Source organism: Tupaia chinensis, unplaced genomic scaffold (genome assembly GCF_000334495.1).
Source record: "Tupaia chinensis unplaced genomic scaffold, TupChi_1.0 Scaffold000680_1, whole genome shotgun sequence".
In the NCBI taxonomy this organism is placed as follows: Eukaryota; Metazoa; Chordata; class Mammalia; order Scandentia; family Tupaiidae; genus Tupaia; species Tupaia belangeri.
Window position 1 is genome coordinate 1,964,068 of NW_006160204.1, and position 19,910 is coordinate 1,983,977.

The 19,910-nt window shown below is 37.7% G+C and overlaps 2 pseudogenes; both read right to left on the reverse strand.

The window, feature by feature from the left end:
- Nucleotides 1–16,914: 16,914 nt before the first annotated feature.
- Nucleotides 16,915–18,095, reverse strand: LOC102493472 (serine/threonine-protein phosphatase 2A regulatory subunit B'' subunit gamma pseudogene; annotated as a pseudogene).
- Nucleotides 18,096–18,114: 19 nt separating this feature from the next.
- On the reverse strand, nucleotides 18,115–19,005 carry LOC106736190 (serine/threonine-protein phosphatase 2A regulatory subunit B'' subunit gamma pseudogene; annotated as a pseudogene).
- Nucleotides 19,006–19,910: the final 905 nt, after the last annotated feature.

Here is a 19,910-nt window from a genome sequence, read left to right on the forward strand (position 1 = left end):
TTTTCAACCAAATTATCTAGAAAAATTAAACCCCTATCTAAACTTATTTCCTCTGGTCTCATATCTAGAAACTCAAATAATGCTGAGAGAAAATTATTTTGGATAGATTGAAATGGCTTTAAATTTATTATCAGTAACACAGTAAGTTTTCTAGTCTTAGTTAATACTATTATATTCCTCTAGCTAATTCTCTTACTTCCTGCAAGAGTTATTTCATAGCTCCTCAATTCTTCTCAAACCTTGAATATATCAGTTATTCCTTTATTTTAATCATTAACTTTATCTTTTTAATTCACATGTCCACTTATTCTCTTTATCCCTTCTCCTGCCTGCTCACCTCTTTCTCTGTTCTCTCTCACACACACACACATATAGAAAGAGTAGGGAAGGAGGGAAAGACATGATTAAATGGAAAACTCTCAAAGTACTATACATCTACCTATTGGAATGTGCACTCGCAGTTTCTGCACCATTTTTCTCCTCCTACTTTCTATTACACAAATGAGTCATTCCTTCTACCTAAGTCCAGTCACTTTTCTTGTGCTTCTTTGACCTTATGTGTGTGTGTATACACACACATATATATTTATACATATATATATATATATTTCAGTATCTCCCTCATTATTGTTCATCCTGTAAGAATTAAAATATGCTCTAATTTCTCTCATATTAAATTTTTGTTTTAATTTCAAAAAGCTTCCCGATTATACCCTCCACCCATAACTAGATCTCTTTTTCCTTTTATTGCCAAGTATTCAAAACATTCTCTACAAAACTGACTCTTTTTTCCCATGGCTATACATTACTTCTTAGTCTACTTCAGTCTAAATTTCCAAATTCACTCCATTAAAAACGGTGTTATTACTTCATAAATGACTCAATGCTATTTTAGCAATTTTTTATAAATCCCCATCTTGAAGGGCTAGCAAGTAGTGTAATGGTTAAGGTGCTATAGTCCCACATGGCCAACTGTGGTTCAAGTCCCGGATCCAGCAGCTTGAAACTCATGCCTGGCACATGTGTGTATATATCCAAAATCTCGAGAGGAGAATGGAGAAGGAATTGCAGCATGGTCATTCCCCTAGGGGGTGATTTCTTGCTTTATGTTTCTCTGTCTCGCTCTGTCTCTTTAGTGAATGTACATACCCTATAGCAAAAATCTCTTTTAAAAAATTCCCATCATGCTTAATCAGAAGTTCCCAAAAGTTAGCATGTACCCTAAAGTGTTGATGATCCTCAGACTTTGATCCTGTATTCCTTTCCTACTTTCCTATATTTTCTTCCTTCGGAATACTACTCAATAGTCTTTTCCCAAGATGGTCTCACCTATGCCCAGAGATCAATTACTATGCATATCATCAACATTCTAATTTAAATTTCTAGCTTTTGATTCTTAACCCTGTATTTCAACTTGCCTTCTTGATATCTCTATCTGAGCATCTCAGTGGCATCTTAAATTCAATATACTGAGAGCTGATTTCATCTTCTCCTTCAAATCTAGCTCTCATTATTTTTCATCTCCACAAATGGCAGGATTATTTATCCATCCCATTACACAAATCAGGAACCTTCAAGTTATTCTCTAATACTTTTCCTCCTTCACAAACTCTCTGGTATTGCCTCAGATCTTTCAAATCCGTCCATTTCTCTCCATCTTCAGGAACACCACCATCACCTCTACCGGCCTACAGTCACATCATCACCCTCTCTCACTGTAACTCTTCGCTGGCATGGGCTTCCTCAGAGGGCATTATCTAACCCAAACTCAATACTCTTGAAAAACACACATCTCATCAGATCACTGTTATGCTTAAAATCTTACCAAGCTTTCTCAATGCTCTTAGAATAAGAATAAAATTTCTTAATATAGCTTGAAACTATACTAGAACCAGGCCCTTGTCTATCCTCCAACATCATCTTAGTTAATATACCTCACATTCTCCATGTCCCATAAACTAAAATTGCCATGAGAGAAGAGCCATGATACTTTGTTCATCTTATTCTTAGTAATGACCAAAATTCCTTGTACCTGGGTCATAACAAATAAACAATAAAGCTAAGTGACCTGCCCAAGGCTATGCAACTAATTGCACCATACGCTACTTTAAATAGCCTCTTAGTATAATAGTAGAAAGAAAATACCAATGGGCCAGCTTGTGGCAAAGCAATACAATTGGACCCACATAAGAAAGTCTCTGGTTCATATCCTGGAGCCTCCCTGTATGCACTAGGTATGCATGCATGCCCATGATCCAGGCTGTGTCAGTCTGGGGGTAAATTGTAGAGTAAATACCCCATTGAGGATGTCTGTCTGTCTCCCTCTTGCTCAATTAATCAATCAATAACTTTAAAAATGAGGAAATAATGAAAAGAACAAATTGAGAGACCAAAAAATTTTTCTAGCAAAGTATACACTCATTTTTGCATTAACATATCAGTGACCAGTTGAGCTGAGTATAGACCAGGAAAAGAGAAAAGCAATGGTAGGGGCCAACAGGTGGCATGGTGGTTAAGGCACTGGACTCCCACGTGGCTAACCATGGTTGGAGTCTCAGACTTAGTGGCTTGCTTTTTCGCTTGCTCTTTCTCTCTTTCTGTCTCTCTCTTAAGAGTGCACTTGCCTTATGGCAAATTGAAAAAGAATAAATAAATAAATAAATAGATAATTCTTAAAAAAAAGGAACCGAAAGCAATGGTAACTTCCATGCCAGATGCTTTCAGATACCCTTGATCACTAACTGTACAGGAGAAGCCTGAAATCTGAGAAGGCTTGCCTATAATATTTACCAATCCCAAAGAACCCACCTGGAGGTCCAGTAGGGAAAATACATGAGTGTAGTTACTTTCATAAGTAGGACAGGACACTCAGTGACTACTAGGCTGAAACAGTCTATACAATCAGTGAACACAGGCCTAGGTGATATACATTAGGAGCATTCATAAATCAATTAAAGATCAATGCAGATTTCCTGTTACCAAGACAGGGTCTGGTTTGTATATACATTGTCTGACCATTGCAATAAAAGTTTAGCTTATTGATTAACAGAATCATCAGAGTATGTTCAGGGCTTAGGGCCCCTAATCCTGTGATATTAATGTAGACAGGGTGCACATGTCTCTGGAATGTCCCTAGCCATAGCCAGTTCCATGAACTGAAGGTGATGGTCACAAGTTGTTTACGAGCCCCAGCTGTGGCCTGCAGCGAGGTCTTAAGAAAGCCAAGACAATAAGGAAAGGAGAAGAGAGCTCAATGCATGGTGCCTATTCATACGAACCCAGATTAATTCCTGGTTAAAAATACCACCTAAAAGGGACCAGAAAGAGGATGAGGGAGAAAAAGACGGAAGAGGGAGAAAAAGATGGAAGAGGGAGAAAAAAAGGAGGAGGAGAGAAATAAGTAGTGATGGAGTCAGTAGATGGTATGGGGTTACATTGCTGGACTCCCACATGGCCTACGCAGTCAGAGTCCTGGACCTGATAATTTGAAAATCATGCCAGGCATGTGTGCATGCATACCCAAGATCCTGAGAGGATAATGGAGTAGAAGGGATTGCAGGTGGCCATCCCCCCAGTGGATGATTTCTCACTTTCCCTCTGTCTCTTTCTCTCTCTCTCTCTCTCTCTCTCTTTCTCTCTCTCCAGTGACCACCCACTCCCTAAAGCAAAAACTTTTTTAAAAAAAAGAGAAAATGATAAATACAGCTAAAATCTTGTAGAACTCTTATCTATTATTATGGGGGAAAAAATTACTACACAAATCAGAACTTGTTAAAGGCAAACAGAAACCATTTTGTTTTCATTCTGCCCCTTAAAATGCTTGTTGCCTTCATAGTCATGGGTCTTGAAATTGTCATTTTTAGCACTGCAATCTAAACAAGCTCCTGGCACTTCTGATACAAAAGAGATGCCATAATTTCATGCCTTTGCAAACACACACTGTGAGCAATCAAGAGAAAAAGGAAATTAAAAACTAATTCTACTGTTTATTCTACTCATTTATTTTATCAGTCATCTCAGTCTCACACTGAATAACAATCAACAGGGTTTGATAGACATACCTAGGGGAGGCTAGACATCTCTCAAAATCTCTAGAAAGCTAGAAAGGAAAGTTAAATAACAGTACTTTGGGGAGGTGTCTCTAATTATGCAATCAACAGTATCAGCGCCAGTACCTTCAGTGTAAAACTTGCGAAATCAGACACATTGCAATGGGATATCAATAATTTAAATACTGGAGTTTCTCTATCCTAGACTAAAAATATTTGACGTCCTGTAATCACAAAAAGAAGACTAACCCAGAAAAACTTAGAAGAACGGTAACACAATGACTAAAGTTAATATCTGACTGCATGTAGTTATACTTACATGATTATTCCTGCTTGAATTTCGTCAGTTGGGAGTACACCAAGGCTCATTATGATCCCTTCCATATAAATCCCAATTACGTCTCAGCAGCAATAGGGAAATGGAGAAAGACAAACTATCCATCAAAGGAGAGCCTGCCACTTGCTGCTTCTGAAACTCTTCTCAAGAGTGTGGGGCAGAGGCTGGACAGGATGGGAATCATTGGCTTTAATTATTCTTAAACATCAAGACCTGTGTGTATAATTTCTTCAAAACAGGAAAAACATGTACTGCAAAGCACATTGCATAACAGAAAGCTACTGAGGCATCTGGATCACAATCATACCAACGCCACTGCTAATATTTGTGAAAGTGAATAATAACTATCTGTGACTGATAGGTCTTATTTCTAAATAAACCTCAGGTAACCAATCAATATGTATATACAGAGAATTAGTTACAAGTGGGCTTCCTAAGACGCAAGCTCCAGGCAGATATTTACTGTAGGAGCTAACGGAAGAGCAACACCTGAGTTCAGGGGAGGGTGAAAGTGAATTGCAGTGGTCATGGCTGAGGCCTTAGCCGATCATAGTCTACAGATAGCCCTGAAACGACAGAATCCTTTAGAGAGGGGCAAGGGAACTGGGCCATTTTTATCTCTCCCACCTCCACCCTCCCTAATTGACCAATTACTAGATACAGGCTCTTTTTCAGTAAGACAATTTTTGAAGAGTCATTCATTTGTGTGGTATGACCTTTCTAAATGACACAATATCCATTAAGAAAATCTATTATGTATTGAGCCAGGAAATGGCATGGAGGTTAAGGTAGCCAGATCCCATATAACTGACTATATGGTTTGAGTTCTGAATCCACACCTTGAAATCATGCCTGGTATGTGGGTGTGAATGCCCAAAATCCTGAGAGAAAAATGGAGAAGAATGGATTGCAGCATGGTCACCCCCTCTGAGGGGTAATTTCTCACTTTCTCCCACTCAATCTCTCCCTCCAGCAAGCACATACCTTATGGGGGAAAAAAAAAAAAAAGCCCTATTTTGTATCTATTCCATGACTCCTCTAGCACTAACTACTAATTATAGTGAATACATAATTCACAACTAACAAACTCCTATTTATCCTTCAAGTCCCAACTTAAATATTTATCAGATCTATGGAGATTTTTTTTTCTTTTTTTGGAGAGGTTTTTGCTATAGGGCACGTGCACGTGCCAGAAAGACAGAGAGAGACAGAGAGACAGAAAGTGAGAAATCACCCCCCCAGGGAGGATGGCCACAGCGCAATCCCTTCTCCTCAATTCTCCTCTCGGGATTTTGGGCAAGCATGCATACGCGCCCAGAGTGAGTTTAAGCCACCAGGTCCAGGACTCGAACTGCGGTCGACTACATGGGAGTCCAGCGACATAGCCATTATGCTAACTGCTGGTCCCTTCAGATCTATGAAGATTTTTCGGAGCAATGATAGTTCCCCCTCCTCGTGCTCTCGTCACCTCACTATTTATGATCATACTTATCTAACTGAATCACGTCTGTATCCCACATCAGACTATGTGTTCCTTGAGGGTAGGCTGCAATTTAGATGTCAATTTACTAACTAAAATCTCCCAAGCTACCCTAAAAAAAACATACTACATTTATTATTTTTAAATACATCACATTTATGTTTCATCTTAACACTTACACCTATCCTGTAATTATCAAGTTTCTTTATATACTCGTTTATTGTCAAACTATTGGTGAACCATTGTTTCTAAATTTCACTTACTTAAATGTAATTATGTATATAGCTAATAGTTTTATATTGGAGTTGAATCTAATTAGCAACATAAAACAAATTGAATCATGATTATTTATCTTAATAATGTTGGAATTAAACAAGTTTTGCATTTTTCACACCAAGAAGCCAATTTCTGGATTATAGTGTTATAGACCTTGTTTCTGACAAAACCTTGATGTGAGGTATTTATTTCATGTAGTTTGTTTGTTTTGTTTGCTATAGGGCATGTGTGTTTGCCAGAGAGACACAGAGAGAGAGAGAAAGTCGAAAGCACCCACCCCTGAGGGGGAAGGCCAAGCAGTAATCCCTCATATATATTGTTTTTTTCCTTAGAACTATGTATAAGTTTTGAATTGATTTCAATTTCTACCTTTTCTATACTTAGTTTTAATTTTATATACATATATGAGTACATATACATTTGATTTTAAGGAAACCAAAGGAAAATGCTTATGGTTCAATAGCATACAGTTTATAACTAATGTAACTCAAGTATATGATGGAGTAGACTGAACATTCAATAGAGAACTATGCAGAAATATCCAAGAAATGTTGACTAAAAACATTTGTCAGGCCTTTACTGCTGGTTACCAGTTGACTAATACACACAGAGGTAGGGACCTGGATTCTATTAATATTTTTCTCCTATGCATTTGCTCAAGTAACTTGCTTTGATCTCCCATTAATACGTTTTTTAATTACGAATATTAGAATGCATGATTGCCAAAGTGCCTTAGATGTCTATAGTTCAGTATTAATTTTCTCTGCAATCAGGATTCATGTAGCTACTAAAAGATTAATTCTCTTTCAAAGAAGATCAGTAAAAGTCATAGATCTGTAAGAGGTTTTCTACTAGGTCTTAGCTGTCTTATAGGTGATTTCTTCCTTTGGCCAGACAAAGGAAATTAAAAATCATAAACTAAATATAGTTAACACTTAATGTAAGTGTAGGAAATTTACAGATGGGAATTGGAAGATTTATTTTTGCAGGATGTTCTCATTTCTCCTTCCCATTCTACTGCAGTAATATATGTGACTTCTAAAACCCTTATTCACAGAGTTTCATTTTCATCCAGGTATATTAGGCTATTCTATTATTAAACACACCTCCTATAATTGCTACAAAGTTTCTAAGAGTGTAAGTCGATTTAGTGATAAAACAATTGCTTGGAGGTTTAGAACATCAAAGCTGAATTTGAGACCAAAATAAGCCAGTTCCTGAATCATAAACACATTCACCCTGCAAAAATTTTAAAAAGCCTTGGCCAGCCAAGCTAGTGGTTTGATGGTTAAGGCAGCTGGATCCCACTTAGCCAACTACCTGGCAGTTTGAGTCCTGGACCCTGCTTCTTGAAAAACAAGCCAGGTACATGTGTGTAGATGCCTAAAATCCTGAGAGGAGGGATTGCAGCATGTGCTTTCTGACTCTCTCCAGTGAGCACATGTGCCCTATAATAACTTAAAAATAAATAAATAAATAAAATAAACTAGTGATTTCAGAAGCAAAGTAAATTGGCTTTCCAGAGAGACTATATTAAAAAAAAAAACAAACAAACAAAAAAAAACAAAACCTTTTAACAAATCATTAAAGTCAGTAGATCCAGACGAAAGAGGATTCATTGCTCTCAGGTGTAATCTCCATTTGGAAAATATTGAAAGTTAATTTCCACAATATTAATTGTGGTATAAGAATAGCCCACTAAATAAGATCCTATGAATCTAATCTTTTCTCAAAAGGCAAAATAAAACCACTTGAAACAAATTGTATTGTCTTGCTCCTTCCCAAAACACATGATTTCACAGACACACTTGTCCATATATGCACACACACTCTTATACCTTCCCATCCGCTCAAGCAAAGCCAGTAATGCATTATAATCATGCTGGATTAATTTAACCCAGTCTTCTATCTGTATCAATAATTTGTTTATTACTGGCTCTCTGTAACAGAAAAATCAGAATATCTGTTCCAAGATTAGCTAAACTTTGGCATAATTTTTCTCAGTGAGTCTTAGTCCTTTGACCTCTCTTTAATCTATGTCCCAAATAACAATTAGAGAAAAACAAGAGGATGATGTTGATGTAAAGTAGAAAAGTGTTTAGCCTTGATAAATTTCAGTATATAAAACCGCTAACTCTAGGAATCAGATTAGAACTTAAAATGCCATCTTTTAATATCATTTCTAAAGAATTTTCTAGCCAGCATAAAATACACATGGTACAAGCAGACTGATGGAGACATATCAGACATGTAATTAAAGCTCTAGGTATGAGAGCACTGTCAGCCCAGACATGTATTGTCACTGATAAAGAAAAAAGGATAGAGCTACAGACGTTTGCAAAATCTTTTACCAGTTAAATATACCAAAATATCCCCAAGACTTTGGAAATGTTGTACAATATGTGTCAAAGAGAAGTTTCATTCTCTTTGCAGCTCGGCTCAATGTTTTATGTTCCCATCATTTCTCCTCCCTTCTCTTTCAGTGATATACATGTCATGTGTCTGTGGACCTAAAGGGAAAACTCGCATAAACACAATGTCTACAGTGACAACTTTACAGTTCATCCACAGGGAAGGCAGCATCTATTGAGTAGGATACAATTCCCCTGCAGTGTACCATCCAGAGACTTTATAAAAGAAGGGCTAGGTGCTAAGTGTCTTGTCTGCCTACTAGACATTATATATCCTATGTATTTTTAAAATCTTAATGCCACAAATGTATCACAGATTAGTAATTGAAAGCATTTTGTCTTATTTTTGGGGGGCCAAGATTTGATTTGTAATCATGGAGTAGCCATTCATTGCACTTGAGTGAAATTTCCATTTGGGAAATACTGGAAATGAATTTTTACAACATTAAGTGTAGAACCAGAATATCCTCTTAAAGAGCTCCTATGAATCTAGCATGTATATGGAAAGCAACAGGAATAACGAAGAGTTGACTAAGCTAAATGATTAAACAATTATTTGGGGGGGGGTTAGAAGGGACAAAAAATCCAACAGAAGCAAACTTAAACTATAATGATAAGGACAAGAATGAATAACACTTATTGAAAATGTACTGTGTTCCAAGCATTTAGCTACGAATTTCTTATATATTAATTTCTAATTTTCAGAGTAGTCTCATGGGATATGTAACTCTTGTTGTCCCTTTTTTGACATATGGGAAATGTAACTCAGAGAACTCAAGGCACTTGTCCACAACCATAGAGCTAGAAAGTGGTGGCTTATGATAGGAATGGACACAGTTTGCAGTTTGATGATAAAGCCCAAACTGTTAGATGACTATGTCTCTAGGAAAGAAATTACATTTATCTCAAGTAAGCCAGGGACGACTACAAAACTAAAGGAAAAACAGAACCACATCCTAAGAAGTCAAGAAAGAGAGCCAAAAATAAAACCAAGAAGTGTTTTATGTTAAAATCGTGCATCCTCTCTTCTTGTACAGTAGCAGGTCTCCATGTGATGGGGAGCATGACTATGGACACACTAGGTTCCCACTCTCCAACCTTCACCACCAGAGAGCAAAGGACACAGCCCCACCACAGCCATCACCCAAGACTGGGTATCCTGGGGAAGGATTCAGATGCATACCTGCTCTTAGATTTGACGTTGGGCTAGTAAATGCAGCAAATGGTCCTCCTGTGAAAAATAAATGGAAAGAGCTTAGGCTTCCTTATGGGATCACAGGGAAAGATTTGAGTAGTTCTCCAAAGAAAGAAGAAAGGGGTTACCAGAAAAAAATAAAGGAAGTTGTGTTATGATGGAAATAACAATGAGTGTTTATTATGCTTATACTTAGAAGTTGATTCAAGTATGATGAATCAGGGACCCTTGGGAATTATCATTTCATTACCCTATGTCATCTAACTTGTTAAAAAAGAATAATCATTCATGTCCTACTTCACAATCGTTTCCAATAAGGGTTTTCAAAAAATTAAAAATCATAATGTGATTTATGACCATTCCAAAGGCAAAGCTTTGTCCTATTTATGGGGATAAATACATTTACAAGCTATAAGTAACTTATGTGCAACACTTTGGCTTGCTGAATTAAAAAAAAAAAAAACTCTTCAAATATTTCAATGGTGTCATTTTAAAAAACAAAGTTTAAATGTGAAATGTATACTAAATATAAATGTTTAAAAATTATTTATTAAAGCAGATATAAAAAGCCTTTGGCTGACTGCAAACTCTACACTTATTAATGCTTCTACAATTATACTTGTGGCTCCAAATAATGTTTCAGTCAACAAAGGACCACATATATATAGGACAGAGATCTTGAAGATTACAAGGTAACTGTAAAACTCTTATTGCCTAGTGACATTGCAGACATTATAATGTCATAGTGAAATCCATTATTCATGTGCTTGTGGTGATTCTAGTATTAACAAATCTGCTGCATTACCAGTTATATAAAAATATAGCATTAATTATAAATAACAAATACACAATATTTGACAATGATAATAACTATGTTACTCATTTGTGAGTGACCGTGCTATACTTTTATCATTATTTTAGAGGATATGTTCTCCTTCATAGTCTGTTGATTGCATCATTCTCTTGTGCTTGATTTAATCTCATGTTGCTTTGTTCATCATGGCCCTTCCAGTGGGACAAGAAGTGGAGATTGGAGACAGTAGTATTGATGATCTTGATCCTGTGTAGGCGTAGACTCAAATGTGTGTATATGCCTTAGACTTTAAAAAAAATAATTTAAAAAGTAAAAATGAAAAAAATTTAAAATGGAAATAAGCTTATAGAATAAGGGTATAAAGGAAGAACATATTTTTCTATAGCTTTGTGATGTGTTTTATTTTAACTAAGAACAGTTATAAAAATATACCAGAGGGAACCAGCAGTTAGCGTAATGGCTATGTCACTGGACTTCCACGTAGTCGACCGTGGTTCGCGTCCCAGACCTGGTGGCTTAAAACTCTTGGGCACGCGCGCACACGTGCCTACCATGAGTTTTAAGCCACCTGGTCCGGGACGTGAACCGCGGTCGACTACGTGGGAGTCCAACGACATAGCCATTATGCTAACTGCTGGTCCCCCAGCATTTTTCTGTTCCTTTTCTAGTTTACATATGTTTAGATACACAAATACTTACCTTTCCATTATTTTCTTTATTTATTTATTTATTTTTACTGAGATTTTTGCTATAGGATGCATGCACGCCCCCAAGAGACAGAGACAGAAAGTGAGAAATCACTCCTCCAGGGGTGATGGCCACACCACAATTCCTTCTCCTCCATTCCCCTATTGGGATCTTGGACACACATGCACATATAACACACCCGGTTTGAATTTTAAGCCTCAGGGTCTGAGACTCAAACTGTAGTCAGCTATGTGGGAGTCCAGTGATAAAGGCATTACATCATCTGCTGGTTCCGATCATTGCTTTATTTTTACCTACACTATTTAGTAGTGCAGGTAAGATACTGTACAGGTTTGTAGCCTAAGAGCAAAAGACTGTATCATACAGCCTAGCTGTATATTACTTCATTCCATCTGGATTTGTGTGAGTAACCTCTGATGTTCAAACAATGATGACATCACCTAACAAGGCATTGCCCAGAATCCATCCACAGTGTTAAGCCATGCAAGGCTGTTTTGTAATATCTCTATAAATTTTTTTTGTATAATTTGCTTTTCACAAATTAGATTTCCATTTTCACTATTCATCTTTAATTCATTTATTTAGATACTTAGTCGCTAAGGCAATTAGCGTACTAAAATTCTATCACAATGAGTGTAAATTAATTGGCCTGACTCTATCAACAGGCAGCCAGTAGGCTCTGGTGACTTCATTCAACAAAGCCTACCAGTAAACATGGCCTCAGATTTGGCCTTTATACCGAGTCTGACAAAGTCATTCTGCCATAAGACATGACCTTTTCTCCAAGGTAATGTGAATTTCACAGTAAAGTTTCAATTTCCTAGAGTCATGGGTAGCTTCTTCTGTATTTCTTTTCTTACATGCATCCAAAATGTGTTAGCTCCCTGTGGTTCTTGTCAAACCAGATACTAGTAGATGGCTTAGCTTACTTTTTCCCACTAGAAAATTTAAAACATGCTTAAACTTAATAGATGAGAGGAATATTTTTCAGGTACCTGAGAAAGAATTTCAAAAGATAATTAGATAGGGAACCAGCAGTTAGCGTAATGGCTATGTCGCTGGACTCCCACGTAGTTGACCGCGGTTCGCGTCCCGGACCCGGTGGCTTAAAACTCACGCCGGGCGCGTGTGCGTGCGTGCCCATGATCCCGAGAGGAGAATGGAGGAGAAGGGATTGCGGCGTGACCATCCCCCCTGGGGGGTGATTTCTCGCTTTCTGTCTCTATGTCTCTCTCTGTCTGTCTGGCGAGCGCACGCGCCCTATAGCGAAAATCTCTCAAAAAAAAAAAAAAAAGATAATTAGATAAAAAAAAAAAAATCCCCTATGGAATTGGAAAATCTCTTGAACTGTCTCATTATTACAAGCATCTAATGTATGTTAAATAATCACAAGAGAAAAGTGGCTCTGTAATGTCTACTCAGAGTTAAACTGAGGAAAAAGTACTCTTTATTTATCCCAATTAGAAACATCCTAACTATAAATAGAAGTAAGGGCAAAAATACTTTTCTGTTTGTCTAATGCACTATCATTAAACACTCAAGATGATGTTTGCTTGAGAATTTTCCTCAGATTAATACATTTCTCCTTAAATACAAATGGCCCACAGAGAGAAGAGAGTCCTTATTCCTTGGTGGTTCTGAGGAAGACTTCATACCCACAACCAATTTTTGCATGCTTGTCATCATAAGTAACTCCCACAGAGTATCTTAGATTTCACTAGGAGAACCATGTGTATTTTGAAAAAGTGGATCTAAATATTGAGGCCAACAGGTTCTAAGTTTTCAAGGAATTAAAATAGCAATAGAAAGAAAGCTCAGAAGATTAAAGTTAGAAAGCTCAACACTAGTTTCTCCAACACTGACAGGAATCAGAGTAATCACTGAGTGTATTGTCCTGTCTCTTAAAGTTGCTCTATTCAATGATTGAGAAGTCACACTCACAAACACACACACACAAATTTTAAAAGTCAAAATGACTCTGAAATAAAAAGGGCACCACCCATATGGATTTGAATGTGAAAGCTCTTGGCCTGATCTGGCAGGGTAGAAGCACCATCCATTCAGATTTGGCTATCTCTAAGGCAAATCCCCTAGAACAGTCCTATCTATGTTCCCAGAACATTTAAATTTAGAATGTAAATTATACAGAAGCCCTCCCAATCTGACACATTCCCAAGCTCTCGCTGAGTAAAGTCATATCTGTATTCAGTGCTGGATGATGTTAACTGCTACTTGCTAAAAGTGGTATACAGTTTGCTAAAATTTCCATTTTAAGCCCGACACTCTGTCTTAGAGTGATTAGTCTGTGATGTTGTATTCTCAGTTTCCTGTTAAAGTGAAGAAAAGGGCAACCCTTGTTTTCTGAAAATAGCTGACCGATGCTTCCTTTATGATAGAGCCAGACTGCCCATCAGTGAGTTTTAAGGAGATGTTCTGTTGAGACCTGAGCTAGCCCATCAGATTTATGAGCTGGTGAAGAGTTCTCTTCAATAAGGGAGAGATGGTAATGCTAAAAAGAAGCTACTAGTGATGGAACATACTACTGTCGACTTGCAAATGAAGACTGGTATGTTTGCTCCTGCAGCCCCAAATAGAAGCCAAAATCTAAAAAAATAAAATAAAATAAAAGGAGGGGGAGTATTTTTTTTTTCAAAGGTGTTTCAAAAGTATGATAAACACACAGGATGAATTTGCCACTCAGGATAGAATAGAATTTGCAAAAGTCTTAGTATTATATTGATCCCAGAATGGGCAGGGAAGATCAGAAATTAGATCCATACCACTTGCTGGTTGACAAAAGCCAACCTTGAGAGACAAAAGTCGGAGAATTAGGAAAGAAATTTATTTTGGTGAACCCAATACTGTGGAGCAAGTGGACTGGAGTCCATGACCATCTCCCCTGTACTGGATAAGATACAGAAGTTATGTAGAAAAAGAAGTCAGTGTGAGTGTACACCTAGAAGCAAAGGGTAAGCTATTCATTGCCTTGGGGCAAAATCACAAGGAGTCAAGGTCTTTGATATCTGGCAGGATCACAGAGACCAGATAGTGGCCAGGAGGCAATCACTGCTGAGGGGCAATTTTAGTTCTGGAAGGACAAAATGGAATTACCAGTTTTAGTTCTCTGCAAGGGGCTTAAAGATAAGCAATGATTAACTTGGCAGCAGGAGTAAAAGAGTCTTCAAGACAATTCTTAGATCCTGTTTTAGAATCTATATGGGGCTTTGCAGTGCTCAAGATGACAAAAATCTCTGCCAGTTATGTGGGAGAGAGTTAAATGTCTTTCTTCACCTTATCTCCTCTGCCTGGTATCTTTACTCAGCAAAGTTATTGTTAGCTTTCATTAGTTAAGCATGAGGCCTAAAGGGTTCATCTATTAAGATGGATGCCCAAGACTAAGTAAAATATGGAGTTACTATGGTTCTCTTACAGCTTGGTTACAATGTCTTTTTCAAAGAATGTTCCTTGACATGGTCTGTCCCTACCTGTTCCCTAAATATCTACACTAACCCAACTATTTCTCTTCAGTTCCAGCCTAGGAGGTACAAGGCAATCCTTACCTCCAACAAAACTGGAGTGAAAGTGGTCCTAGCTTTCCCATCTGAACTCAAGTGATTTTTTCCTCAGAGAAGCTCTTCCTGACCCCCAAACAGGATTAGGTTCCCCCCATGTAGATTTTACTGGAATCCTGAGATTTTCCTTCACAGCATGTATTTCAGCTGCACAAATGTCATTAAATGATCTTTTATGATATTGTTTACTGTCAATTGATTGTGAGAAATAAAATATGAAAATATTTCCAGGTTAACATACACACACACACACCTCCTTAATAATTTAGGATGTTTTGGTCTAAAACACCTAATGACAAAGAAAAGAAGACAGAGAAGGAGAAGGAGGAATAAAGGAAGGAAGGAAGGAAGGAAGGAAGTTAGTTACTTATTTACCTTTGGGAATAGTCTAGGAGAAATATAGTTTACGATGAGGTGACATCTGAAGTTCAAACAATGGGACCACACCTAGTTTCCCTTCGTTTTTTTCTGAACTCTGTTTCCAAGCCCTTTCAATGGCCTTGCTTCATGGTTACATGCTCACTGGTTATGCCTAGTGGAGACGAAGAGAAAATCTGCTTCTCTAACAACTCAGCTAAAGTCATAGAACTTGTGTTCATTTGGCTGTGACTTAACTTGGCACATGTGCCTATCCCTAAGCCAATCAATGTGGCAGGGATATATGGACAGGCTCATTCACATAAACCAATCAAAGCTCTCTCTAAGAGCCAAACATAAGGTTGTTACCTCCCAAATCCCATGACTGGAAAATTCAGCATACAATTCAAAAGGCAAAAATTAAAAATGGATTCTTTAGAGACAAGAAACAAATGTCTACACTGATGACCAATTAGATTTTTTCACTGCATGCCACAAAGAGGTTTTCAGTGAGGAAATAGCAAAACCAGATTTAGATTTGTGACTGCATCCATATGGGATAGTTAGATATAACAAGAATTTTTAAAGCAAAACAATAGGATTTGATGACTGAGTACAAATGATAACAGGATATAAGAAGGAAGATGACTCTGAATTTCTAGCTCTCATGAATACATTGATGCTGCCACCATGGATTAAGATGAAATAAAATAAGGAGCACTTTCAGGACTCCTAAAACCTTATGTTTTATATTCTATAGGAAATAGCTTCTATGTGACAGAACGTTGGTAAAAATTTGAGTTAATCACTACTGAGGTGAGCTAAATGGACTTATTATCTCTCAAAAACAAAAAGAACATTCAATTACAATAAATTGTAAATACACCCTATTTTCCCACTTTATAGAGGAGGCCCAAAACATAGGACATCCCATGTCTTGAGTAACCACTTATGAGAGTCTCTCAATTTAATTCACCAAACTCATTCCAGTGCTACTTGTACTAAACATAAGTAGAATCTTTCATCTCACCTAAAGTCACATCCAACTAAGATGGTTTATAAATTAGCTTTAATGCATAACAGATCACCCCAAAATTTGATAGTTTAAATGACAACCAAACACTTTGTTTTACTTATATCAGTATCCAATTTGGTCTAAGCTCAGCTGGTCTAGATCGAGACAGTTGATCTTAACCAGGAGTCAGCAGGGTCAGCTGCCAGGGTAAGTGGGATCTCTATGTTCTTCCTAATATTGTATGTCAGAATGTAACAGGCTACTCCAGGTTTATACACAGAGAGGCAGATGGTTCCAAGAGGAATAAGAAAGCAAGATTCAGTGTGCAAACTTTTCAAGTATCTACATATATAATATTTGCAAATGTCTCATTGGTCTAATAAAGTCACATGGCCAAAGCCTGCATTAATGTGAGGGGAATTTTTTTTTTAATTTGAATACTTTTTATTAAAACATCCCAAGAGGAACTCTTTCAAATATTCAAATTCTGAATGACTAATATAAAAAACAGTCCATGAAAACTTCCTTTACCTTTAAAGATTACATAAACTGAACACCTTCATCAAACATCAAATCACAAAGGTTCATTTTGAACTAAATGGATCAAGAACTTAACCATCTCCTCAGAAGCAATATTTGGTCCTACTGCTTCCATACTGTCACAACCAAAATACCAGGAACCAAAACATATGCTGTGATCTATAGGCATATGAAGTGTTTATTTAGACCATTTCTAAGGATTCTGCTTCAAAGGTTTTACATGTACCACTGCACCATACATTAATGAAGACAGTCTAGTCTTTTCAAAGATCATGTGTCATCAAGGTCTGCAGAGTTTTCATTGTCATTTGCAACAAGAGCTTCTCTGTTCTCATATGTCCAGAAGCCATTCAGATCAATTAGAATGGTGGTAACTGTGTCACCTTGATTACTATTGATTAAATCTTGAAGAGAGATTTTCAGAGGATCCTTTGGTTTTACCATGTCAAAGATTTCATCCTTGACATCTTGAAATGAAACAGGATCTTGTCCATGGATTTTCATTAGTTCTTGTATGGCCTGTATTTAGTGGAAATAAATCCTAAAGAAATAATTAAGGGAAAAGACATTCAGATATCCCTTGTTCTCAATATCAAGAAGTTTGAAAATATACTGTAGAGCTGCAGGTTCCTTTCTGTTTTCTAGTGCAAGAACAAAGTCCAAGTAGGTCTTATAATCCATTTCTCCATCATAAGTGAGACACTCCTGGAAAACACGATCTAAGAAGACGTTCGTCATGGTTGCTGTTCCATAGCGGGAGAGTTCTTCTTTACTTAGCATGCCATTGTGATCCTTATCAAGATTCAAATACTGGCCATAAACCCTTAGGGCAGAAGGAGCAGAAAACCAATTTGTTTCTTGACTTTCCTTGGATAGTTCCTCATCCCTTAGCTCCAATAAATCATCTAGGAAGCTGCATGCTAAAATATCTTGAATTTTTATCTTCCCTATTCTTAGGGGATCTAAAAAGAAGAAGAATTTCCTAACTGCTGTATAAACATAAAAGGAGTAAAAGGATTTTTCCAGCCCATCTAATTGTGGCAAGGTGGGGATAAGTTCCAGTATGTAGTTTTCTAAATCAGATTCCCGAAGGTATTCTTGCCCAGCGACATCATATAAACTGAGGCCTATTCTTGTTTGATGAGGACAAACGTTTCTCATGACATAATTAAAGAACTAGAACTGCATGATAGAAATTCTTCGGTATGAATCTGTATGGAGTTTTTCAAAGACCTTTGCTGTGAAAAACTGCTTGCACTTTGGTCCAGCTTTTTCACCAACTTTCAAAAAACTTTCATAATTGATCATTGCTGCTTCTTCAATCATAGGTAGTTAGTGTTTGATGTTTGTCTAGCAAAACCTATAAATTCTGTAATTCTTCATTATCTAAGAGTTCTCTGCTTTTTCTTTGTAGAAAGACAGCTCTGGATTCCTCTCTTAATTTATGTAGCAAAACTTCATCTACAGCTGGCAGCGTTTGCACTGGTGTTGGGCGTCGATAACTGCCAGCGAAGAACTTCTTTGCAGTCCATGGCCACCTCCCGCCCCAGTTTGCAAGAACAAAGTCCAAGTAGGTCTTATAATCCATTTCTCCATCATAAGTGAGACACTCCTGGAAAACACGATCTAAGAAGACATTTGTCATGGTTGCTCTTCCATAGCAGGAGAGTTCTTCTTTACTTAGCATGCTATTGTGATCCTTATCAAGATTCAAATACTGGCCATAAACCCTTAGGGCAGAAGGAGCAGAAAACCAATTTGTTTCTTGACTTTCCTTGGATAGTTCCTCATCCCTTAGCTCCAATAAATCATCTAGGAAGCTGCATGCTAAAATATCTTGAATTTTTATCTTCCCTATTCTTAGGGGATCTAAAAAGAAGAAGAATTTCCTAACTGCTGTACAAACATAAAAGGAGTAAAAGGATTTTTCCAGTCCATCTAATTGTGGCAAGGTGGGGATAAGTTCCAGTATGTAGTTTTCTAAATCAGATTCCCGAAGGTACCCTTGCCCAGCTACATCATATAAACTGAGGCCTATTCTTGTTTGATGAAGCCAAACTTTTCTCATGACATAATTAAAGAACTGCATGATGGAAATTCTTCCATATGAATCTGTATGAAGGAGTTTAGCAAAGATCTTTGCTGTGAAAAACTGCTTGCACTTTGGTCCAGCTTTTTCACCAACTTTCAAAAAACTTTCATAATTGATCATTGCTTCTTCTCCAATCATAGGTGGTGTTTGGTGTTTGTCCAGCAAAGAGTTTAGGGCTGGGCTACCCAGCAGGCAGCCCCTCCCAAACTCACCGTTTGCACCGGTGTTGGGCGTCGCTAACCGCCGGCGAAGAACTTCTTTCCAGTCCATGGCCGCCTCTCCCGCGGCAGCTCTTACATTTGCGGTTTACTCATGTGAGGGGAATTTTGAAAGTAATGGGGGACCAGCAGTTAGAGTAATGGCTATGTCACTGAACTCCTATGTAGTCGACCGTGGTTCGAGTCCTGGACCAGGTGGCTTAAACTCACGCTGGGAGTGTGTGTGTGCATACCCAAGATCCCAAGAGGAGAATGGAGGAGAAGGGATTGCCACGTGGCCATCCCCCCTGGGGAGTATGATTTCTCACTTCTGTCTCTCTATCTCTCTGTCCTTCTGGTGAGTGTACCTGCCCTATAGCAAAAGAAAAAAAAAATCACTCAAAGAAAAAAAAACGAAAGAAAGAAAAAAGAAACTAATGGGAAGAGGAATGGGTAAACAAATTCAGGCTCTGATGACAATCAAACCTCCACAACAACCAACAATTTGACCTACACAAATTATTAACCACAGGGTAGTTGCTTACTTCAAAACCATGAGAAACATTATTTCAACATTAAAGCCTCACAATTTTTTTACTTTTCATTTTTTAGGTTTTGGCCTCAGGGCATGTGTGCTCACCAGAGACAGACAGAGGGAGAGTGTAAAATCACCTCTCAGGGGTATGGTCATGCCACAATCCCTTCTCCTCCATTCTACTCTTGGGATTTTGGGCACACATGCACATGTGCCCAGTGTGATTTTCAAGCTAAAATGTTTGGGACTTGAACTGTAGTCAGCTATGTGGGAATCTAGAACCTTAACCACCATATCACCTGTGGCTCCCCTACAAATTGTTATTTAAGTTT